The sequence below is a fragment of the Miniopterus natalensis genome, chromosome X (genome assembly GCF_054644295.1).
Source record: "Miniopterus natalensis isolate mMinNat1 chromosome X, mMinNat1.hap1, whole genome shotgun sequence".
Classification (NCBI taxonomy): domain Eukaryota; kingdom Metazoa; phylum Chordata; class Mammalia; order Chiroptera; family Miniopteridae; genus Miniopterus; species Miniopterus natalensis.
Window position 1 is genome coordinate 14128649 of NC_142103.1, and position 26382 is coordinate 14155030.

The following is a 26382-nucleotide window of genomic DNA, read 5'->3' on the forward strand; positions in this document are numbered from 1 at the left end:
TCAGCTTTAAAGATAATTTCAACTTGACTTAATGGAACAGCTTTTATATCTATACAATTTAAAAGCATCTCTCAGATGGAGAACATGCCATCTGGATTCTTTTCAAATTTGAAATGTTTATGGATTTTATGTTACATTTTCCTAGATTTTCTCCTAACTCCCTGACCAGTCAGTCCATCAATGGTCCTACTTCCTCCTGCCCAATTAACAATGTTTTCTGGTGATTACTGGGGAGAGGAGGGGATGAAGGAGGGCATAGGGGGGATAAATGGTGAGGGAAGGAGACTTGACCTGGGGTGGTGAACACACCATACAGTGCGCAGATGATGTGCTGTGGGATTGTGCACCTGAAACCTGTATAATTTTGTTAACCAGTGTCACCTCAGTAAGTTCAATGAAAAGAAACAAGGCTTTCACCTGACCCTCTGTTCTTTATTTGTAAGTCCCCTCCTAACAGTCAATGTACGCTATGCAGAGGGATCCCTAATAGCTCCTGCTCTTATGTCTGCTGAATTCCAGCTGCATAATATCAGATTAAGATTGAAGTATCCAAAATAATATTTGTCGCTTTCTTTCCAAAATCAGTTACCATTTAAATGCAAGAGCATAGATCTGGCTGAGTAGCTCAGTTGGTTAGAGCGTCATTCCAATAAGCCAAGGTTGTGGGTTCAATCCCAGGTCAGGGCACATACAAGAATCAACCAATGAAAGCATAAATAAGTTGAACAAATCGGTTTGTTTCTCTCTCTCCCCCTTCTCTTCCCCCCATCTAAAATCAATAAGATTAAAAAGAAATAAATTCAAGAGCATAGTAGTACAATATTGTTTCACTACTGTGTTCCAGCTACATACATTGCAAGAAATTTTTCCCCTCCCTTTCTTTCTTCATGGCAATGAATTTTTTTAATCTTAGTTGAGAAGGAGGGAGTGTGTGACTAGAATGGCATGGTGAAGCCACATCTCTGATCCTGGAAGTGGCCTCTGGTAAGTGGTGGGTGTAACAGAGACGTTAGGAAAAGATAGGCTTTAGGGTCAATCAGATGTAGGTTCAGATCTGAAGCTGTGGTCCCTGCAAGCGATGTGTCTTCTGTGGGATTCAGCTCCACATCTGTACAACAGGGATCCTCCCTTTGCTCCCTCCATCTAGCCTCTGCCCCCCCTTCCCTCTGGCCATCACCACACTGTTGTCTGTCTATGGGTTATGCATATATGCTCTTTGGCTAATCCCTTCACCTTCTTTCATCCAGTCCTACCCACTCCACTCCCCTATGACAGCTGTCAGTCTGTTCCATGTGTCCATGCCCCTGTTTCTATTTTGTTCATCAGTTTATTTTGTTCATTAGGTTCCACATTATGAGTGAGATCATATGGTACTTGTCTTTCTCTAAAGGGCTTATTTCACTTAGCATAATACTCTCCGGGTCCATCCATGCTGTCACAAAAGGTAAGAGTTCCTTCCTTTTTACACCCACGTAGTATTCCATGGTGTAAATGTCCCACACCTTTTTTAGCCACTCATCTACTGATGGGCACCTGCACTGTTTCCAGATATTGGCTATTGTAAATAATGCTGCCATGAACATAGGGATGCATATATTCTTTCCGATTGATCTTTCGAGATTCATAGGATAGATACATCCCCAGAAGTGGGATCACAGGGTCAAAAAACAGTTCCACTTTTAATTTTTTGAGGAAACTCCATACTGTTTTTCACAGTGGCTGTATCAGTCTGCATTCCATAAGACATTGAGTAGAAACAAAGAGGTATGCATCCCAGGATATCAAAAAATGACTTATGTGTTATGAAAATATTAACTAAAATGTAATTAAGTTTCAATAATGGCAGTTTTAAACACATACAACATATGTTCACACATATATGTTGTACACATGTTGTATGTATATTATTTCCTACTAACTTATAAATGGCAAAACTAGGAATCCTGTTTGAAGCCAACTAATTCCCTGTTTCACATCTATCTCCAAACTGTGCATATCACAAATACACTATAATTGGTCAATAAATGCATCTTTAGGCAAAATGTGGGATTGCAATTTAAGCAGTAAGAAAAAGCTGAATGGCAGATTTCTAGTAAGAGATAAAAAGCTTTACAGAATCTAGAAGCTGAGCTGAAGGCACATACTCCTTCCTCCTGGAATTCAAAGGCAATTCATGAGAATAGGATTCTAAAAACTACAATGCAAGACTCAACTGCCTCCCCACTCCCACCCTAAAACAGGTACAAGCACATGCCACAGCACTTCTGTGTTCCAGGGAATACCTATCTTGGTCCAGTAAAACTAAATCAGTTTAATTCAAGATCAGCTTGCAAAAAAGTCTAGTGAGTGACTCAGGATACCACACAATGCAGCCACTCAATATTACACAATCTATACCATGTCCCAAGCACTAACTGTTCCAGGTGCTGGGGTTAAGGCAATGAACAAGACAAATATTCTTGCCCTCATTGAGTTTACATTCTAGTGTGGGTAAAGAGACAGCTTATGTAAAACTGTCTGATGGTGAAAAGAGCCTTGCCAAGAAATAAAGCAGAGGAAGACGAAAGGGAATGCTAGGGGTGCAAAGGGCATTATTTCACATGGCATGGCCAAGGGATACTTCACTGAAAGGTCAATTACTTAAACAAAATGTCCAGAAGAAACAAGGAACCAAGCCAGGCAGAGGGACCAGCAAGTACAAAAGGCTCTGAGGTAGGAACCTATTTCCACAAATTACTGAATTCCTTTAGGCCTCGGTTTTCTCATCTGTAAAATGGGTATAATATCTACCTGGCCGGGTGGCTCAGTTGGTTGGAGCATCATCCCATACACCAAAAAGGCTGCAGGCTCAATTCCAGGTCAGGGCAGATACCTAGGTTGCAGATTCTATCCTCAGTCGGTGCACATACAGGAGGAAACCAATCAATGCTTCTCGCCCCCCTTCCTCTTTCTCTCTCTAAAATCAATGACCATATTCTCCGGTGAGGAATAAAAAAATTGGGTATAATATCCCCAGGTATCTGACACATTAAATGTACTCAATAAATGAGAATATTCATTACCTGGAGGCCTATCATGCCATGCAAAGCATATTGGCCGATACACAGAAAACACTGTTAGCTAATTCCCATAATAATATATAAGGCAAATGGGATTATACCTGTTATGCTTGGGAAACCTGAGGATCAGAAATTTGCCTAATCCTCTGCTGACCTTTAAAATTCCTATAAGAATGAACAAATATAATTCCACAATTAAAGAGAGGACAAATATATTGCCAGGATAAGGAAACCATTCACGTTAATGTCAACTAATCAGCAGTATGGTGTTGTAACATTAAGAACATGGCCCCCATTGCCAGATTGCCTGGGTTCACATCAAGGCTCCACCACTTCGTAGGTACAGCAGGTCCTCAAATAATGCCATTTCATTCAACATCATTTTGTTAGAATGTTGATGAAAAAATTCAATTCCCAGGCAGAACCACTGACTATGGAGCCTGCGTGTTCTCCCCATGGCCGTGTTGGGTTTTCTCCAGGGACTCCGGTTTCCTCCCACGTCCTAAAGATGTGTCTACAAGGTGAACTGGCACATCTACACTGTCCCTGTCCCTGTCCCTGTTCCAGTCCCAGTGAGTGTGGGTGTGAGTGCACCCTGTGATGGGAGGGCATCCTGTCCAGGGTGGGTCCCGCTTTGCACCCTGAGCTGCCAAGAGTGGGTTGGAAAAAAATGTTGTTTTCTTTTTTTAATTAATCTTAGAAGAAGAGGGGGGAAAGGGAGGAGATCAATGGGAGAGAAACATCTATCAGTTGTCTCCCACACAGGGATCCGACCAGGGATCCAGAACCCAAAACCTAGATATGTGCCCTGACCAGGAATCGAACCGACCACCCTTTGGTGTTAGGACAATGCTCCAACCAAGTGAGCCACACGGGCCAGGGCTTGCTTTTCTTAATATTCCTTAAATGTATGTATAGCTCACATTCATCTCAATGTTTAATGCTAGAAATGCTTTGAGTCTTTATTTAGAAATTTGGTTGGTTTTGTGACCAGAAATACATTGTAGGAACTTAACTCTTGTTTATATCAATTAGCCTACGGTAAAACTGGTTTTGTCATATCATTTTGCTTAAAGTCACAGTTTCCAAGGACCTACCGATGACATTAAGTGAGGACTTATTGTACATGTCCTTGGGCAATTTTATGTTTTCACTCGGCACCTGTTTCCTCACCTGTAAATAGGAAATAATAATAGCAACTACCTCACAGGGTAACTGAGAGGATTAAATGGGTTAATTTTTTAAATCACTTCTATTTCAGCGCCTAGCATATCGAAGTGCCTAGCATATAGAGTTAGTTATCTAACATTAGTAGTGATAGCATAAAAGAAAGGAAATTACCATCAAAACATTTCTATTTTTCATGGAGAATTATAGCAATTGTTAAAACACTAGAGGTGGAAAAGCAGCAGAAAAAGGCTGGAGAAGATGAAAACAGGCCCTGGCCAAGTAGCTCAGGTGGTTAGAGCACCATCCCCACATGTCGAGGTTTCGGGTTCAATCCCTGGTCAGGGCACATACAAGGATCAACCCATGAATGTACAAATAAGTGGAACAACACTCTCCCCCCCCTCCATTCCCTCCCTCGCTTTCTCTGTCTAAAGTCAATAAATAAAATAAAGAAAATTAAAAGAGAACAGAATAATGTAAAGTGGCATCATAATGTTGCCTACATTTATTTAGGCCAATTTACCTGAACAGATTGTTCCTATAAGTATTATTGCCCTTTAGTAAGAACACTGCTTGTGAGACATATGCCAACAATGCTTTAGCTAACATTTGTTTCCTAATTTATAACAAGTTTAATTCCTTAAAATTAATTCAAGTGTCACTTTACTGAGGATTAAAACAAGTACAATATCACAAACTTTATCATCTTCCCTCCATCCAACCCTCTTCTACTTGTTATCTGGTGTTTATTACAAAATATGAAACATATCACATGTAACTTCAGACTGAGAATAATTTAGCCTCTATCAGCTCTTGGTAGAAAATAAACATTTCTCCTACCCTTCAAAAATTTTCTGACTGCTTTGAGTTTAACTTCCTCCTCAGTATGTCTCATCAATTGAGGATTCTTGTCTCTAATTCTCTACCCCAAAAAAAGTTATCACTATGGCCCTGGCCAGCGTGGCTCAGTTGGATGAGCATTAGCCTATGTACCAAAAGGTTGCTGGTTCAATTCCCGGTCAGGGCACATGCCCAGGTTAAGAGTTCCATCCCCCATTGGGGTATGTGCGTGAGGCAGCCAATCGATGTGTTTCTCTCTCTCTCTCTCTCTCCCTCTCACTTTCCCTCTCTGTAAAACGAACGAAAACTTTTTTTTTCACGTTATCACTACAAAATCTATAAATCATCCCACTGGGAGGCAGTGCATCCCCATGTAAAGAAGTATGCTAGAATTGGATTAAAAAGAAAGCTCTGCCACTTACTAGCTGAGTTATCTTGGGCAAGTCACTTAACCAATTCTGAACCTCAGTAAATGAGAATACCATCAGCTACCTCACATGGTTGTAAAAAAAAATAAAAATTAAATGTTAGGGAGCCTAGTACAACTACTACATAATATCCTGTAGATACAAACTTAAAGTTTATCATTAATGCAAAGCCAACTAAAGGAAATAAATTGACTAATTTACTCTTCCAACATACAGTTCTTTAATATGAATATTAATCATGTGATTATAATGCAGAGTTATATTTCTAGAAAACCTAAGGTTTCAATTCAATTATCTGGAAAAAAATTATCTGGTAATCTTTATAATATGTACTACACAGTAAGACAAGGATTCAAACAAAATCAGATAAAAATGTAATCCCTACTCTGAAAAAGTTAACAATTTGATTATGAGATAAATTGGATATTCACCAATATCATACATTTAAACACTACATATTTATACACACATACACACAAATAATTACTCTCAAGTTAGGTTTGCTATTTTTCTTCAGCAACCTGGATAGCTGTGTCAGTCTACTCCAAAGGTTTAGGAACTAATTCCCTACTAAAAGATCTTTTCTAATATAATCCTGTATTGTCCAGATAATCCTTCTGAAGTTTTTCAAATATATCTAGAACACCCAAATATGAATGAAACTACTGAATAGTCCTCAATGAATAGTAGCACATTATGCATTGATATTTAATCAGAACTCAAAAAAGTACATATACTAAGTGCTGGAAAAATCCATTTGTCATTGACAATTTTGCTTTTCAAAAACATACCTTCATGCTTCTGCTTCCCTGCCAGCCATGACTACCACCACTTCCTCAATTCTCCTGCCAGGGATAAAATCTGAGGAATGGCTTTTGGTCTCAATTGAGAGATGGAAACAGGGAGGGACATATCCCAAAGGGAAAATATTATGGCTTTGCTAATATTTCCTACATTTTCTCTACTTCTTTAGTGTAGAAGGGAAATTCTCTAAGGTTCATGTTCCTATCTTTAAAACTACTTCTTTAAACCACAAAAAGGCCTTTTTTAGTAAGAGGATATTAAACGTGTTCTTTGTAATAACATTTTCGTCACCATAAAATTTGCAAATTAAGTATAAGGCAGTAGATATACTGGTGAGTACAGAAAACTTCTCTTTGCTTTTGAAAAGAGGAAAAGGTTAGAAATCCAAGAAAAGATGATATTATACATCCCAATTCTGAAATGGAAATACTTCAAATATACCAAACCTAAATCATCATACAAATCTTATATAATGAATTTAATGAGCATCATATAGGGCTACAAAGACATTTCAAACTAACACTCCAACAAAGAATCCAAAAGTAAAGTATATATAAATTTAAATTCCTATTTAAAAGCAAGTATTTAGAACGTGAAGGGGGTAGAGATTAATCAAAGAACTTTCATGCATATATGCATAACCCATGGACACAGACAACAGTGTGGAGGCCCGGCCGGCATGGCTCAGCGGTTGAGCATGGACCTAGGATCCAGGAGATTGCGGTTCGATTCCAGGTCAGAGGACATCCCAGGGGCCGGGGTTGCGGGCTCCATCCCCAGCAAGGGGCATGCAGGAGGCCGCTGATCAATGACTCTCATCACTGTTTCTTTCTCTCTCTCTCTCCCCCTCTCCCTTCCTCTCTCTGAAATCAATAAAGACATTTTTTAAAAAATAGTGTGGAGAAGGTCTGGGGTGGGGTGGGTCTGGGTGGAAGGGATCAATGTGGGAGAAAAAGGGGGATATCTAGAATACTTTCATCAATAAAGATAAATAAAAAAGACACAAAAGTCCTATAACCGAGTGATTGCTGATTGCCTCTTTTACACAGAACCAGAATATCATTTAGAAGGTTTGAACCTTTGGATACAGTAACTGGTTACAGGGGATGATGATGGGTCCTTTTAACTTAGTTTATTAACCACCACCAAAGACTGAAGCATGCCAAGGCTATATAAACAGTTCTCAATTGTTATTTTTTCCCCTAAAGCTTTCCAGAGAGGTCCTTATTGTTAAATACTTGTCACTAATCTCAAATTAAGGACACTATCAAATTGTATTGACTATTGATTTTAGCCTAATATTCTTTGATGTATAGTGATCCCAGTACATAATGTTTTAAAAAAGAATTATTTTTAATTTTTTTTTAACTCTCACTGAAGGACACGAGGGATAGGGAGAGAGAGAGAGAAACATCAATGTGAGAGAGAAACATTGATCATTTAGTTGCCTTCATGCCCCAACTGGGGATGGAACATGCAACGCAGATATGTGCCCTGACTAAGAATCAAACTGGCAACCCTTCGGTGCACAGGACAATGCTCAACCAACTGAGCCACTTCGGCTGGGCAAAAAAGAATTATTTTTAATATTTTTGGAGTGATCAAGTCCAATTGGCAATGTTACCTGAGGGCAGAGATTATATAATCTAGAGTTCGCCATTGTATATCCCCATCTCTGTAGGCACTTTTCAGTACCAGCTAATATAACAATGAATGAGCCTTTTTGAGAACCTGAAAAAAAAACCACACACACATTTTGCACGTAATTTCATAAGGTTCTCACGCCTCTACACTATCCATGGGCCCGATTAAAACCACCAATAGTTTTGTTTTGTTTTAATCAATATGCTTATTGATTTTGAAGGGAGGGAGGAAGGGGGGAGGGAGGGAGGGAGGAAGGGGGGACGGAGAGGGAGAGGGAGAGGGGGAGGGGGAGAGGGGGAGGGGGGAGAGGGGGGGAGAGGGGGGGAGAGATGTGAGAGACATCAATGAGTAGCCTCCAGTACTGACCAGGGATCAAACCCACAACCTAGGTATGTGCCCTGACCAGGAATTGAACTTTTTGGTGAACAGGATGATGCTCCAACTGAGCCACTAGGGCAGGGCAGGGCCAGCTATAGCTTTTTAATAAACCAACTGCATTAATTTCATATAATAAATCAAATCCACAAGATATAAACTTTGCCTACCAATCACTCAAATTCCTTCATCTGGTCAGAAATGCGGTTCTCTACGCCCCTTCCAACTTCATGACGGCTTTAATGAACTAAATAAGACTTTTAAAAAATTGAATAGACCTACTTAATGACCTCTCAGTTGTTTGTAAAATAGTGACACCAACAAAACCTCCAAAAGTAAACTAGCTAGGGGAGAAAATCACGAATTCCTCAAGGAAATATTAAAATACCCAAGTATGAAAACAAAAGTCAAAGTCCTCTTAAGATCAAACCTCTACACCACTCACCCCCACTGAAAGAAAAAAAGGGGGAGGATTCTTAGTTTAAGCCCTGGCTAGTGTGGTTCATTGGTTAGAGCAACAGCCAGCACCAAAGGGTTCAATTCCTGGTCAAGAAAAAGTGCCTGGGTTGCAGGTCTGATCCCAGGCTCTGGTAGGGGCTCCTGCGGGAAGCAACCAATGTGTCTCTCTCACATGATGTCTGTCTCTGCCGGGCTTGGCTCCGTGGTTGAGCATCATCGACCTAGGATTCAGGCGATCAGGGTTCGATTCCCAGTCGGGCCACATGCCCAGGCTGCAGGCTCGATCCTCGGTTGGGGGCTTGCAGGAGGCAGCCCATCAATGACTCTCTCATCACTGATGTTTCTTTCCCTCTCCTTTCCTCTCTCTGAAATCAATAAAGATATGTTTAAAAAATAATAATAAAAAATAAAATCAATGGAAAAATATCCTTAGGTGAGGATTAATAAAAATTTTTAAAAATCTTAGTTTACAATACAGTAAATCTGTGATTATACTGAAATCATTTCTCCAAATGTTTGAGTTGGCCTACAGTAATCATTTCTGGGGGGTGGGAGGTACCACAAACATAAATAGGCCAGGAACACAAAGCAACTACAAAAGTCACGCAAAATAAAAGAGCACTATTAATTTTATGAAATGGCACACCAATCTCTGTAAGACTTAACTCTCAAATTATGTTATCAAATCAGTTTAACTTCAGATAAGTCTCTAAACTGGAACTTTTTCTTTCTTTTCTAAGACCACATCTCCCTAGTCACAAAATTATTTCTTTCAGCTTTCTTCTCAGAATAAATTTTCCACGTAAGAACCCTTGTGAAATATCACACAATTCATATTTCTTTTTTTAAAAAATGGTAAAAGGGTCTGAATAATAGGTAAGGAAAAGAAACACAGATGTAAACAGTAAAAGTAATTATCCTGGAATTTTCTCTTTTATTTAGGCGGACCTCAGAGAAGTTGCTTTTAGCATTAAGACATATAATTACTGAAGTCTTAACAGTCACTTGAAAAAAGCCAACTGGAAATTCTACCGGCTTTTAAAAAACACTATATCTTGTCTTTTACTATCGACCCCATACCTATAAAAACTCCTCCAAAACAGTAAAAGTAAACAAACTCTCAGAATATGGCAATTTACAGAAAGTTAAATCACAAACCCAAAGAAACCTCTGTAGGGGCTTCAAATCCCTTCCTGCCACTTACTAATTGGGCAAGTTACATGGCCTCCCTATACTTTGGTTTCCTATTCTGAAAAAGTGGGTATTAATTAGGGTCATCATACATCCTAGTTTCTCTCGAGACAGTCCCAGTTTATACTATTATCCTATCATGCCATACGGCTAGTGCCCCCTTTCACTCTCATAAGTATCCTGGTTTGAATAAATCGCATGGCTGGTCATCTTACCTCATAAGGTTATGACTGAGTAAGCTAATACGCCTATGACATTTCTAACATGTCTGAAATATGGTAAGAGTTCAGTTACTGTTAGCTATTGCTAATGTTATAGTCACTGTCAAAGACTTCTTGTAAAAAAGTTTTGTGTAATGAACAGAGCTCCTAAAACACTTTTTACAAATAAAATTATGCATTTACCTTCCTACATTCAATTCTTTAAAACAACTAAGCACTAACTGGTTGACATCAACACTAACCAATTTATCCCACAGAGATGGCAATACTATCAATTGCATTCACATTTTATCATAAATAAGTTTTAGTACAGGCCATATTAGGGTTACTGTGGAAATTAACTGTGGAAAGTAAAACTCTGGTTAGTGCCAAACCAAGTCCCTGAATATTCTAGCAGCCTTTCTCAACCAGTGTTCCTCCTATTAACTATAGGATCAGAAAATGATTTGAGTGACAATTTCCTGAATTCTCCCAAGAACGGTACATAACTGGTATCTTTCTAGATGCACAGCAGAGAAAGTATTACATACAAGGGATGCCTTGGGGCATAATTCTGTTGCAGAATACCAAGGTCTTGGTATTCTTGGAGAACAAAGGGGGAAATATGGATGAAAAGCCTCAATATTGAACAGAGTGTGGGTAGAAGGCTGCATCACCTACAAAAATTATTTCTTACAGAATGAAGCCTACGGGAATGATTAACATAAAATATATAAATCTGACTCATGGCTATGAAAAGCACTAATATATTCAGTTTTACTTCATCTCCACTAATTTATCTTAGGCCAGATATCCAACATCTAGCATTTCTTCAGATAAGGAAAATTTTAGTTTATGAAACACAGTATAGAAAAAGAGGAAAAGCAAAGAGAGATCAAGATTCTGATCGCTAATGAATCTAATAATCCAAGGCACCAATATTATCTATTACCTGATAAAAACAAGAAAATTTAATAAAGTAAAAAGATGACCTAGAATACAAAGTATAAACAGAGAAGATACTAACACTTAGAAGAGAATGTTTTTAAAGTACCATTAAGTAACAAAACAAAAAAATCCCCCTACAGAACCAATCAGAGCAGCGAATTATAAAAAGATCACCTAAATTTTTATTTCAAATCCAACCACTCAATAAACAAACTGAATGATTAGGGAACTATTCTCAGACACACTTAGCCTCCATTCAGTATAGAGCATAAATGACAAAGGAAAAAAACAGTGAAACTATTCTATCTACCATAGTATGACCAAAAATAAACACAATTCAACATATTATTCCACAAACTTTTGTATAATGAGCATACTCAGAAACAAAGCTCGGATTTATTTCAACTATTTTGACTATTAGTATAAAACACAATTTAGACCTTTCACCAGGCTGCAACTCATCTAACCCTGTCTAAAAATCTGCATTTATCTTGCACTACACATGAAAAAAAAAAATCTTCATTGTGTACATTAAAATGATACATGCTTTCTGGTTATAGATAACCCAAGACCTAAACCAGTTAAGGGAATCTACTGAGCTTAACAAAAAAGCACAAAGTTTTCAAGGCCAAACTAATTTGTGTGTGAAGTCAGGCTGTCAATTATTATCATGTGACAAGCCATTTATCCTGAGAGCCTCAATTTCCCCATCTGTAAAATGATAATAACTACCTTATCCTGCAAGGTAGCTGAGATTAAACAACACATATTAAAACACATAACACAGGTATTAGTTCAAAAGGAACTCAAATGGCAACTAAATTAAGACTTTCTTGGAGTATCTCAGGATTCAACAAGTTATAGGTCAAATCCCATTACAACGAAGGTTACCCAAGCAAGTGTAAAAGCAGGACTTACTTCCCAGCCTGTAGCAACATTCAACAGAATTTAAACTATTTTTAAAGGAATTTTACCTTTGAGTTGTACATTAGATTACAGTTTATAGAAATCTCTCATTTGTCTCATAAAGCTTTAGTCATGTGTTATACAATTAAAATAATAAAAATGAACTGACCACTGACATTACTCACCCTCCCTTCCTTTGGGGGAGGGAAGTTTAAAACAATTCACCAATCTCTTGGCTAGACTAACCATATGTAAAAACTTCTGGTCACTATCAAATATGGAACTATAGCAAGCAAACGTTAAAAACACAATTCAGGCAGATTACAACTGCTAAAAAGATGTAGTTTTTTTAAATGCACATATACAAAAATTAAGACTCAGCCCACCAAGCAACACCACTTACACTGATGATATATAAAATTTGGTTAAATTAAATGCAAAGCGGGCAATTCAAGAGACTGGGGGGGAAAAAAAATCAAACTGACAATTTTGTTTTCTCACGTATCTTTGCCAAACAGAACATGCAATAACCACAGCTCAAGATATCCAGAGATACAGAAAATTATTATACCGGGACAGCATTGAACCACAAATTGAAAGTCCTAAATGTATATCGAAAGGAGATTACAAGGGAAAAATGTAAAAAACTTTTAAAGTGACCTGTATCTTTAAAGTTTTTTCTTTATTCTCCAATGATTAATTACATTTCCATATACTGATACCCACAGCTAACTGGGACTCATCCCTGTCCTTTGCTATGCTTCCCAACTCCTCAAATAGGGATACTATCATACTCCGCTGCACAGCAAGTAAACCACCGTGCTCCAGTCCCTGAACAATCTACTAATATCGATTTCAAAGCGGGAACACAAGTACGGGATCTTTTTAAAAAAACACGTGAGACGCAAAAAAGTCACAACATTAAAGAGATATAAATGTTATCCCAATGAGATGTATGACAGATCACTGTGTCCATTTTATGTAAAATTTAAGCTCAAAAGCTAACTTGCAGCATCAAAAACTTAAGTCTTCCATCTATTATAAAGAACCCAAAGCAAAAAGAATGAGCTATTCACTGTTTACTCCCTTCCCACACATGACTGTGGGTGGCATCAGTTAAACATGCAGAATATTAAGCATTACTAAGCTGTCCAATGCGTATTTTCACATCTAACCCTATATTCCCAAAGGATAATCTGAGCCTGAAACCTGTTAGCCACCCAATCCCACCAATTTTAATCCATGGGTCCTCAGGCGAGAAAGCAAAGTCAGTAAGGTCGAAAAAGAAAACAATGAAAAAGGAATGTAGAATTTAATTTCATTAAAATCTTGAGTGTTTGGGCTTTAAAAAAAAACCCTAACTAAATAGACTTCAAAGTTACCAAACTCATAATTGGTTTAGTAGTTTAGCTGTTGCCTCACCACAATAAAATAAATCTGAAGTCACAATCCTCATCTGCTTATGATTATTTGCATATGAACAAGAATTCAAAATATGTAATTTGTCTTCTCTTAACATCCTTCTAAAGTTAAAATGTGGAATATGAAATATACAGACTAATATTAAGTTATAAAATGTCTGTACCCAGATGATGATGGAATTGTTTTCATAACTATTATGAAACACACCTTACCAAAATTAAATATCCATTATTTTGGATTCCCTTTAGAACTCTGACATATATTCAAAAATATATCTCATGGGGGGGGGCTAACACTGACCGCCACAAAACTTCAGAAAATAAGGCACTTACCTTCAAAGAATTTAGGAGCAATTCACAAATACACTAATTGAGGAGACAGAGTTTTAACTGCGTTGCACTTTTATTTTACAGTTGATGGGCAAGAGTCAGAATTTTTGTAATAGAAAACATCACAGTATTTTACATATCAACTTTTAACTATTTATAGTACCAGATCCTTGAGGAGGGAGGTGCAATACATTTTATATGTGTACATTTTCATATGCTGTTTTGTGTTTTTTTTAAAGAGCACACCCCACCCCCACTGCCAATTTCTGATGCCAATCTTAGAATGCTATAGTTATTTCATTGTGGGAAAGAATGGCTAATAAGTACATTTCTTTTCCAATCCTTTTCTCTACCCATTCATTAAACACCAAATGCTGAAACTGAATTCAACCGATACCTCAGATCTTCCTACCAGGAATGCTCCCCAGGGCACCCGAATCCCTTCCACTGTCACTTATTCCAACTGCCAAAGCCCCTCCTATTAATAGTAAATCCTTTCATACTGACTCACTGTAACTCCAACTTAATGAAATAGACACCAAAACAAAACTTACAAAATTTGTTAATGGAATTTTCCTATTTTCAGAGGATTAAAAAAACAAAGTAGTGCACATTCAAACTAAGTTACAAACATTTCAAGTTCAACCAATTTATAAGCATTTATGTTGCTCATTCTATACTGGATCAATTTGAATATTTTTTAGAAAGTTGGTATATTAGGCATTGTATAATTACCTATACACAAGGCCAAGTTTCCCATGCAAATAACTTGATACTTTAATATAAATTTAAGCCATTACACCAAAATTGCAAGACAACTTGAAAAATTTTCTTCAAATTTGCTTAATTATGGAAATTTAAGTACACACAAAGCTAGAGAGAACAGTACAACCAGCTCTCCTGTACTCACCCAATCCAGCTACAATCATCAACTCAAGGCCACTTTTGTTTGATCTCTACCTTCCTCTGCTTCCTCCCACAATTATTATCTTTAGAAAAGAATTAAGAGGAAGACACTGTGCTCAGTAAGTACATTGGGTACAGCAAGAAGACAAGAATTTAACAAGGTAGCTGTTAAATACACAACTCCTTGTTTGGTGGTAAATTTAAGAATTCAGTTAAAAACAAAGAAATGGCCATCTTTAAGAATTTTAATAAAGTCCATAAGATCTAAAGGACATATTTAAAATTATATCTAAAGGGATAAATAGGAACATGTGATGAAAATGAAACTTAAACATGTACAATTAGCTTGCATTTATGGAGCACCTTGGCTCAAAACGAAAATAAAGACACTATTTAACGTAATGTGTCATAAAATCACAATTCAACCACTTGAAAAACCGCTGAACACTTATGCCTTAACTGGCCCTTCTGATCCCTAATTATAGGCTGATATCAATGTAGAAAGAAAACCAGGCATTTTAACCTAAGTGGTTGAAAATGTTCAAAATCAACGCCACCGGTCATTGGAAAACATATGAAAGAAGCAAGTCTAAACTACCTGAATTGTATGTCATGAAACAGAAACGTATCCACTTTCCAAGACGGGGTTTTTTGTTTTTTTAAAATAAGTTCACATATACCCTTAAATGCAACGCGCTAGGCTACAGATAGAATTAGGAGACCGCCTCCTGCTTTTGCTCCTAACCAATACGCAGAGAGAGAAGGTTGGCAGGAAAGTGCAGCGAGGACAGTAACAAACACCAGCAGCTCCCGAGCAGGCCCAGCTAGAGCCAGGAATGACGCACTTCGGTAACCCGACTCTTTCTCCCCTCCACCCCCGCCCCCAGCAGCGGTGCTGACACCGCCAACAGCCCGGAGTAGGAAAAAAGACAACAGAAAAAAAGGCAGAGGTTGGACTGCACCAGGTTTCATCAAGAAACCCCGATTATTCCTCTTTCGACACTAACCACTAGGACTAAACAGGAAAAGAAGCTTGTGCTTAAGCAAGTCCCATCATGGTGGTTTAAGAGTCACTAAATTAAGCTGATAATGAGTCCAATCCACAGAGACAAATACAGGGTGTGGCTGCTGTGAAATACGGCGGTCCGTGGGAGAAGAGGGGTATGGAATTTACACTCCCCGTATGAGGGGGAAGATGGGGCTACACGGGAGGGGGGGCGGCCCGCGCATTTTAAGGAACCATTTCAAACCGGCAAGCTTTTCCTTTACTTAAACCTAATCCTACAGATCAAAAGTTTCTAATAGATATATCATGTAAGCTGTAAATAACCATTTAATCAAACACCAGGACCCTCAATTAAAAAACTACATCTAAAAGAAAGTAAGGGGGGGGTAGGCAACATAAAACATTTCTAGGCCACGGAGAAAGTCACAAACCGGATGAAACTAATGCAATATTAAAAATTAAAGCTGAACACTGCAGCACGAAAAAACACAAACCATAAAGCCCATTACAGTTCGGGATTAAAAATAAAATGACATATACAACAAGGGGGAGTGAAAACTAAATGTCGAAAGTACAGCGGCTTATTTAAAAAAAAAACACACACACACACACAACACTGAAGGCAAAACAAGACATTCTCGCGACCAAAAAAAAAAGGGGGACAGAAATCAACAATACATTTACGAATGTAGGCCAGAAGAAAATGGGAACGGGGCTCAAAGTTTTTGCGGAACTACTTGATGCTGTTTCCCACACCTTCTCTCTCCCATTGCCCATCCGACCCTTTTCGTCCCTAAAAATCGCCGTCCCCAGATCACCGGGTACGGGAAAGAAGGAAAAAGAAAGTCAACCCCTAGCCAGAATAAAAGTGTGGAGGGAAAAAGCAGACGCTGCCTACCTGGGGCAAGGATCAGCTCAGTTCGTGTCTTGAGAAAGACAGCGCGGGTGGGGGTGGGAACGAAAAGCAGCACTAAAACTAAAACAAAAGTGGCGCCAAAACCCCCCAACAAACAGCCTTCCACTCCCGCCCTTCCCCCCTCCTCCCATGCCAGCCAGGCAGGGCCCCCTTCGGGGCAAGGGCTGCACGAGGGGGCCAACACCGCCAGACCCCAACCTATTTATAAAATTGTTGCCCGAAGAAAACTGACCGAAGTCGGGCCTCGGAAGGGATGGAGAGATCGATGCCAATCGCTTTCCCCAGCAGTTTCCCCACCACGCGCTGGAGATGATGGGGCGGGGGAGAAGCCGAGGGGCCCGTCACATGAATGTTGTTCCCTCTCTAGGAAGGGAGGAAGAGAGGGAGGGAGAGGAGGGAGGGAGGAAAGGAAGGAGGGGAAGGGAGAAGGGAGGGGGCACGAGGGAGGGGTGTGATCAGAGTAGATTTTCCCTCGCCTCCCTCGGTCCGAGGCCCAAATATACACAACTGAGCCTCCTCTCCTCCCCTCCCCCCAGGTTCCCAGCACCACCATTTTGCTCTCTTCCTTCCCCTCACCACGATCCGCGCTCCCCCCCCCCCCACTCACGGCCTCCCCGGCTAGGCTCCCCGACCAGGCTCGCAGCCCACCCCACCCCACCTCCAGTTTCGGCTCTCCGGGCCTTAGGAGCCTGCCGGAGAAAAGGCACCTAAATCGAATGCTACACAGAGAAGCGGAGCCTCCATCTTGCGCTGCTCCGCGTTCTCCATTTTGGGCCACCCTTGGGGGGGTCTCCGTAGAGGCCCCGAGGGAGAGAGGGGCGAGGGGAGGAAGAGAAAATCCTCAGCCAGGGTAGTGGGAGAGAAGTCCTGCGGTAGGAAGCCACTCTAGGAGGAGGAGGTAGGCAGGAAGGGGCTGGAAGTTCCTCGGTAGTGTGGAGGTAGGGACTTGGGGGGAACAAGGGAGAAAGGAGGGCTGGGGGTTACGCGGGGACGAAGCGGAGTCCCCCCCGCCTGGACTTGGCAGCCACTCCGCGGCCGGCCCCGCTGGGGGCAAAGGAAGAAGAGGGGACGTTAAATGGCAGCGGGGCGCCCAATCGCTTTCCCTCCCAACTCCTCTCCCGCGCCCTATCGCAACCATACACACCTCACGGTGGGCCCCGCGCCCTCCGGGTGCCCCTCCAAACTTCTAGAAGCTTCGCCTCCGCCATTTTATAACTTACCTCCCCCCTCAGCGTACACAGAGGCAGCAACGAGACTGTTCGCCTCCCCCACTCCTTCCTTCTTTCTCAGGCCGGGGGCTCCTTCACCCCTGGGCTGGTACAAGAGATTTTTCCCTTCCTCTTCTTTACACCCTCGAATTCTACTCGGGGACGGAAGCTCCCGCGGTTCTAGAACGGTGGGGGGTTTTGAAAGTGGCGGTCGGATCCGGCGGGGTTTTTTTTTTTTTTTCTGTTTTTTTTTTTTTTCTTTCTCTCTCTTTTTTTTTTTTTTTTTTTTTTTTTTTTTTGGTGGCGCTTCGGGATTGTTTGGGGTGTTCGCTCTTCGGCGACTTGGAGGCGAATGGAACGCGCAGGCGCCATCTGTCGGCCGGCAGCCCGCGCCCGGCTCCCGTTGGGAGGGGGCGGCATCTAGCGGCCGCGCGCGGGCACTGCAGCGCCCGGCTCCCAGCCCTCCCACCTCGCGTCCTCCTCCCAGCCGCCAGCCTATCGCGGCCGCCGGCCTCCCGGTGCCGCGTCTCGGACGCCGCCTCCCAGCGAGGCGCCCGCAGGGGCGCGCCGCCGAGCGGGGTAAACAAGGTGCCGTGCCCGCGCCTCGCTTACTCGGAGCTTGGCAGCGCTTCCGCCGCCGACCCGCCGGGGCCGCCGTTCCGATTTCTTTCCTGGGGAGGGGTCGACGGCGGGGCGGTAGGGACGTCCGGCGGAGCCTCGGGCCGTGGGAAAGGGAAGAGCGGGCTCGCTCGGGACTCGGCCCCCGGGCCCCTTTGCCCCCCGCGCTGCCCGAGGTAGCAGCTCAGCGGGCATCAGCCTGCGACGTCCCCTCCTGTGACACGCCCCGGCGAGGGGCCGTGGCCCCGGTCCCCGCACCCTCTCCTCCCCGCGGCCCCTGCTCCTTCCCACCAGAAGCACTCAACTTGCCCAACTCTGGCACCTGATCCTAAGCGATTTAGGGGGGTTTGGTTTTGAGTTTTTGTTTTGTGTGCTTTTTGTTTCGGGTGTGGGAAGAAAGCGAGCTCATTCTCTACCAGGAAGACCTAACACGGGGCGGGGGGGGGGGGGGAGATTTTTTTTTTTTCTTTACAACTCACTCTTCCCGTCTCCCAGAAAACGTGGTCTTGCTCTCTCCCGGGTTCGGGAGACCAGGGAACTGGGCTACTAGGCTAGGCCGGGAGCCCGACCAATTCCTTCTGGACTCTTGGGCCAGGGGGGTGGGGGACGGGCCCGAGCGAAGTGCAGGGAAAGCGAAATTTGGGTCAAAGAACCCGACTGGGACCTCCAGGGTCTTCCCCACCACCCCCGCTCACCCACTGTCTTCCAGTAAACGTGGGCGGGGGTGCCCTCCAGACTTGCAGAATTTTGATTCCTTTTTATCCTGGCTCCTGCCCCCTTTCCCAAGATGTTTGAAGTGCGAAAGGACCCCTTCCGATCCTTCGACCCCGGTCAATCTAGGTCTTTTTCACCCTTTGTATGTATTTTTGTTTGTTTCAATCCAGCTTCTCGGGCCCTTGGACTGCCAGGAGCTCTCCACTCCGGGAGATAAAGTCGGGGAGGCCCTGTCCCCTCCGAAGCGCCGCTTTTCCTAGGACAGGAAGAAGTGACCTATTACACTGTCTCCATTGCTGTTATAGAAGTTCCAGATTCATACAGTCGTCGTTTAGTTAGTTCTTCGTTTGTTTGTTTTTTTTACAATTTTAGTTAAAATATTTCTTTAATGTTGAATTACTTTTCAATTAGAAGAAAAGGAATAAGTGTCTTTAATAACGACAGATTTTCCAAATGATAAATAATGTAAGCCCCGTGTAAATGGTGGAGATTTCACCCGATATCACGTCTAAAGCATTCCTAATGCAACAGAATGATTATTTTCGGCCCTCAAATTATATTCCTTCCACGCCTGTGTCTTGGTCTCTCTCCAATCCTGTGCGCTTACTGGGTTTTTTTTTTCCTGCGACTTTAAAAAGAGTTATGGTATATTTAATCAAGTGAACAATAAAAGTTAAACAGAAACATCTAAATATCAATAACAAGAAATAAAATCAGAGACATTTTTACTTACCTCTAAAGCTTTGGGCAGTGCAATACTATTCAAAATAAATTTCCATTTCTTTTATAGACCATCTTTGGTAGAATGTTATACAGTTTTTAATAGATTCAAGTTACAGAATGATGCAGCTAGAACATTAAATAGAGAGTAGTGGAAAATTTACAGTTATATAAGTTAATGCAAAATTCCACTTAAAGTAATAGAAAAATTGGGCTCTGTACCAAATCATTTTACATTAATTTAGTTCAATTGTGCCAATTTAATATCAATTGATATGAAATGATTTCCTGTTTTAGTATTAGCTGAAAACTACTGATTTTTCTGCTCTAAACATCACATTTATAGTACATGGTGCAGTTTTTCATCTATTTTATAAATTTACATTCTTGGCTGATTATCTATGTGGCAGCTGAGACTTGAAACAACTCTATACTTTGAATGAAATTGACAAGTTTCTCCGGTTAGCAAACTTACTTTCATTTTGAGAAAAATACCGCTGAAGAAGAATAACTGGTATAACATCAGAAAAATTTTATAGCAAATTGATACTTATATTGAATGTTTCACAGTAGCCCCTCTTTTTCCTAGAACTCATTCAAAAAATATTTATTGAGCCTTGAGTATGTACAGATCACACTGGTACGTGCTCTAGTCCTATCCTAAGAAGTAAAATTTATCTCTTAGGGTGCTGAAAGACCAGAGTGCACCCTAATAATTTGAGAACAAAGTGAGAAAATGCCATCAAATGAAATATGTAACTGACATAGAGTAAGTTTTAATCTTAATTATTTGTAGCATGTCCTTCATGAAATAATATTGTAATGGCAGAAGCTTTTGGTGCCTGATAAATGCTGAAAGAGGGAAGTTGAATAGTTAGAACATTTGATACTGTGTAAGGGGCAAGACACTATTTAATGCAAAAATATTCTGGTCACTAGTGTAGCAGAGATAATCCTCCAGCCTTACCATAGTCTGAAAAAAACCATCCCACAATTCTCTTTGCTCTGACTCCATACAAATAGAGCAAGCTTCTGATTATAAATTAGGTTCTCCAGATAGTCTCCTACTCTAGGTAGCATACACATATAGTTTGTATTTTCTAACACCATTCTGAACATGACATAAAATCCAGAAGCCTAAAAATGGATAAATTTGAGTTCACAGAAATTTTATATATCAAAATACCATAAACAAAGATAAACTATAAGCTGTGAGAAGATATTTGCTACATGAATGAAAAAGGCTAATTTCCTTCATATATGAAGAACTGTCACAAATCAATAAAATAAAAATACTCTAATAGAAAAACAGACAAATGATGTAAAAGTTAACTAACTTATTAGACAAGAAATGCAAATGGTTAATAAATATATAAAAAAGCACTCAACTTCATTCGCCACTAAGACATGCAAATTAAATTCTACAAGATTGGCAGAAGTTTAAAATTTTGATAATACTCAATGTTGGAGAACTAAGAATTCTCATATACCATTGGTGGGAGTGTAAACTGTTTAAAAAAAGTATCTCAACATGTAAAATTAACCTAGCATTTTCATTTCTATCATATAGATATGCTAGTGCAAGTTACGCAAAGATATATATAGAAAGATTTTCATTACAGTATTTTTGTAATAAACAGCCAATAGAAAAAGCATCATTAGGTGACTGGTTAAAGAAATTATAGTACATCCATATAATGGAATTCTGTGTCCACCATTAAAACAAGTATACCTTTATTTACTGATACGCAAATAGGTCTAAGAGATGTTAAGTAAAAAAAAGTCAAGTTGCAGATAGCGTGTATAGTGTGATCCCATTTGTGAACATATATATATTTTTCACATGTACATATATGCGCTTGCATATGCATAAAACATTCTTGAAAAATATACAGGAAACAATGGTTACTTCTGAGGAAAGAGTTGGTGCAGGGTTTCAGGGCTTATAATTTTGCTTTTCAGTTTATACATTGCTACCTTGTGTTAATTTATTACAGTGAGCATGTAATTTTTACATAAATTACGTAATTTTTAAGATCTTATACTGGTTACTGTGGACAATTTGTCACTTTCTTATGTAGTTAAACATACTTACCATATGACCTAGCAGTTTTATTCCTGAGCAGTTATCCTAGAGAAATGAAAACTTACGTTTACGCAGAAACCTGTACAGAAATGCTCAGAGCAGATTTACCTGTGATAGCCCAGAACAGGAAACAACCGAAATGCCCATCAACTGGTAAGTGCTTAAACAAACTGTGGTACATTCATACAATGGAATACTATTCAGCGATAAAAAGGAACTACTGATATATGGGACAACTTGGATGGCCCTCAGGGGTATTATGCTTAGTGGGGAAAGCCAATCTTAAAGAGTTACACACTTGTGTGATTGCACTATATAATTGTCTCAAAATGATAAAATTATAGTGATAGAGAACAAATCAGTGGTTGGCAAGGGTTAAGGTTGGGGAAAGGGTGTAGCTATTAAGCAGTAATGGGAGGGAGTATCTTTGTGGTGATGGAACAGTTGTGTTTCCTAATCGTGGTGGCGTTTACTTAAATCTACACGTGATAAAATTTCATAGAGCTACACAGACGCATACAGGAGTGCACGGAAAAAGGTGAAATCCAAATAAAGTCTGTACTTGAATTAATAGCATTCTATCAATGTCGATATCCTGGGTTTGTCAAATACTATGGTTATGTCAACTATTATCGTTGGGGACAGCTGCAACTTCTTGTGAGCCCTAAACTAGTTCAAAATAAAAAGTTGTAATAAAAAGTTTAATGCTGTTAATAAAAGAAAAAAATCTCTGGTTAGCAGAAAAGTAATTACTCCGCTGTAAATTAAGAAATTGAATTTCTAGTTTACAAATCAGCTTTTTGTTACCTCGGATATAATGACTCAGTTTCCGGGACCCTTATCATTACCCCTGTATGAACTTACACAGTTGAGAGCCTGATACCTCGATACTGGGAGTAGACCATGGACCTGTGGCGTCAACAGGAAATAGACGTACCAATAAGCCTTGTCTAGAACAAATAGCTCGCACCTTTCCAAGACATCTCAAGTACCATACTACAGAATTTGATGGGTTTTTTGTTTGTTTTTTTTACTCTGAATAACATACAGTATTTCCAGTATGAGTTAATGGAACTGAAAATATATCTATATACAAAAGAGTTGATGTCTCTCACATATAAGCCCTCCCACTTCTCATCTGAGCTACAGCAATTGCCCCATGACCAGTTTCTTTTGCATTCAACCCAGTACTGATTAGAATACTACCTTCCTTACTCACTTTTATGTTTACTTACTCGCCACTCTCCTCCCTTATTTATTCTTAATTCACTCGCTATCTAATTGGCTCAGTTGGCCTACAGCAGCTATTTTCAGCCTTTTGCATCTCGTGGCACACAAACTAATTACCAAAATTCTGCGGCACACCCAAAAATATATTTTTTGCCGATCTGACAAAAACACAGGTGTAATTTTGACAGCTTTTGTTGTGTGGCCTGTTGTCATTTTTATACTTGCCAAGCTAAGGGAAAAGAGGTCAGTGCCCCTGACTAAATAGTCAGGTACTGCGTGTTTTAAAAATTCTTGTGGCGCAGCAGTTGAAAACCGCTGGCCCACGGCAATGCCCCTAAAACTTGACTGTGCTTAAGAGCAACTCAAGGATCTTGCTAAAAATGCAAATTCTGATTCAGTAAGTCTGAGTTTCGGGTGGGACCTGAGATTCTGCAATTCTAACGAACTCCCCGGTCATGCCCAGCCCACGTTGCTGTTCTAAAGTCCACACTTTGAGTGTCAGGGCCTGAGGAACAAAGTACAAACTCTGTAGGGTAGCTTTCAGTGCCTTCCACAATCTTATCCAAATACCATCACTCATAACTGTAAACTCTGCTGGGGCAATGTCTGTATAGGTCACTGTTGTATCCCCAGCGCTTAGTGTAGAGCCTAAAACAGGAGAGGTACTCCAGAAATACTTATGCAATGGTTGAAGGAATGAGTGAATGATCTAAACAACTACTCCCTGCTCAGATACCACACATTCTAAGCAAACTAAATTACTTCCCAATTTCCTCATGCTTTCCCACCCCTGTACATTTGCTCATGCTATTTTCTCTCTTTTCCAAGCTTTGCCCCATTCAAATTCCATTCTTAAACGCTCAATTTATTTTTTTTAATTTATCTTTATTATTGAAAGTATTACAGATATCCCCATTTTTCCCCGATTGACCCCATCCACCCCACACCCACCCACCCCTCCCAGGCCTTCACCACGCTATTGTCTGTGTCCATGGGCTATGCATCTATGCATATAAATTCTTGGGTTAATCTCTCCCCACCCACCTTCCCTCTGAGATCCCTCAGTCTGTTCCATGCTTCTATGTCTCTGGATCGATTTTGTTCATCGGTTTATTTTGTTCATTAAATTCCACATATGAGTGAGATCATGCCCAATTTAAATGAGAAAATCTCTATAAAATCTTCCCCGATGTTCCAATATAGAAATAATCTCATTTTGCAAGGTTTCTCCCTAGCAGGTTTGGAATGCCTTGCAAATAATAATAATAATAATAATATAATAATAATAATAAATGTTTTAGTAGCATTTGCTATAACCACCATGCCTAGCAGAAATGTCGGCATATAGTAGAAATCAATGTTTATTAAACTAAAATGAGAGAAAAAAGAATTATTTAGATCAGCACTATGTATTAGAGCTTTTGGCGATGATGGCAGTTTCCGTAATCTGTGTTGTCCAGCATGGTAGCCAGCAGTAGCTATTGAGCACTTGAAATGTGGCTAGCGTGACTGAGGAACTGAATTTTTAATTTTAATTAATTGAAATTTAAATGTAATTAGCCACATGTGGCTAGTGGCTTCCTATTGGACAGTGGCTATCTTAGATAATTCAAGTTACAACAGTTCCTCATTCTACAGTGTTTACTGAGTGCCTTTTTATGTTATTTTTTTATTTTTATTGAATTTATTGGGGTGACATTGGTTAATAAAAACTGAGTGCCTTCTATGTGCCAGACACAGAATGGGATAGGGGCTGGTGATAGAAATATGAATAATTTATGGTCCTTGACCTCAAAGAGCTTGCAGCCCATTTAGAGAAGATAGGATCAAACAAATCCAATCAGTGTTATCAGTGCTATTATAGAAGATTGACCAAGCAGAATGTGGGTACAAAGGTGAACGTGGGCAGGAGTCAGAAAGGGTTTATAAAGAAGGTTAGAGTTGAAATAACATAGTATTCATTAGGCAAACAAAAGATAAAGAGCTTTGCCGGGGGGAGGAGTGTGAACAAAGGCATGGCAAGTCAAAACAGAAAGCCCCTCTCCTCCTGGAACTACCTGCAGCCCCTTCAGGAACCACCTAGAAAGTGGGGGGCAGAGACCTGCAGATGTTTCTGCTCGAGGCATAAGCAGGAGCCCAGGCACAGAGGGCCCTTGGAGTCCCGTGCTAAGGAAGGAGCTCGGTGTCCTGCAGGCAATGCTCGGTGTGACATTTTAGGAAGATGTCTCTGGATGGCGGAGTGGAAAGGCATAGACAGTCTGGGAGGTGATGGGCTTGGGCTAAGCACCGGCAGTGGAACTGCAGTCAGGGCTCAGGGTGTATGTGCTTTGCAGCCTGAAGGAGGAGGATCATTTCACTGACCGTCTTTGTTCTGTCTTTATTTCATAATCCATTTGATTTTCCTGCTTTTTTTTTTTTTTTTCCTTTTGCACGTAGAGGCACAGCCTTCACTGAATGGCCAGATCTCCATGGAAGCAAAAGTCGACACTTGGTATGAATCTCTGGAAATTTCAAGGAAAAAAACTACCTTCTGCCTTCTGCTTAAGTCATTTCAGAAATATGAGCCAAAGTCACTCATTCCTATCAGCAGCTAATTCTTTCATCCCTTAATGCTGGCACTGGTCTAGTTATTTGTATTAAGGAGTTAAACATGTCACAGGATTTGTTTGTGTAGACACATGACATTTGCATTCTTTTTTGAGTGCCAGCATTCAATAACAAAAAAGACTGATCAAGGCACAGGCAGACCTATCAACTCAGACTTATGGGTTACTTTAAAGGTCCTGTTGTGATATATGGTTTTTCAATATGTTCAGGAGACATTTATCATTTTTTAAAAATGTACCTTTATTGTTAAAACTATTATAGATGTCCCCCTTCCTCCCCCCACTGCCCCCCTCCTCTCCACTCTGCTCCCCCAGCCTTCCCCCCACTATTGTCTGTGTCCATGGCTTTGCATATATGCATATAAGTCCTTTGGTTAATCTCTTCCTGCCTCCCCCCTTCCCTGTGAGAATCCTCAGTCTGTCGCATGCTTCCATGTTTCTGGATCTATTTTCTTTCAGGAGACATTTATCATTTTAAACCCATGCACATTTAATGATTAAATTATTCTTCATTTTGTTTGTCACTTTTGTGGCATTGTTGCTGGGTATTAGTTTTTATAGAAATGGCAATAGTTTTTGGAAGCAGAAACATTATTG

General features: G+C 40.3%; 1 protein-coding gene across 3 annotated transcripts in view; it reads right to left on the reverse strand.

The window, feature by feature from the left end:
- STAG2 (STAG2 cohesin complex component) overlaps positions 1-17989 on the reverse strand; it is a 115746-nt gene extending 97757 nt beyond the window's left edge. Inside the window, exon 1 of one of the 3 annotated variants that reach the window (XM_016197056.2) lies at positions 17824-17989. The gene's annotated coding sequence lies outside the window, so the exon portion shown is untranslated. Of the gene's footprint in view, positions 1-16585; positions 16603-16835; positions 16964-17823 lie in introns of those variants that run through there. The other 2 variants (XM_016197054.2, XM_016197057.2) reach the window with 2 other exon arrangements.
- Between the last annotated feature and the right edge of the window lie 8393 nt (positions 17990-26382).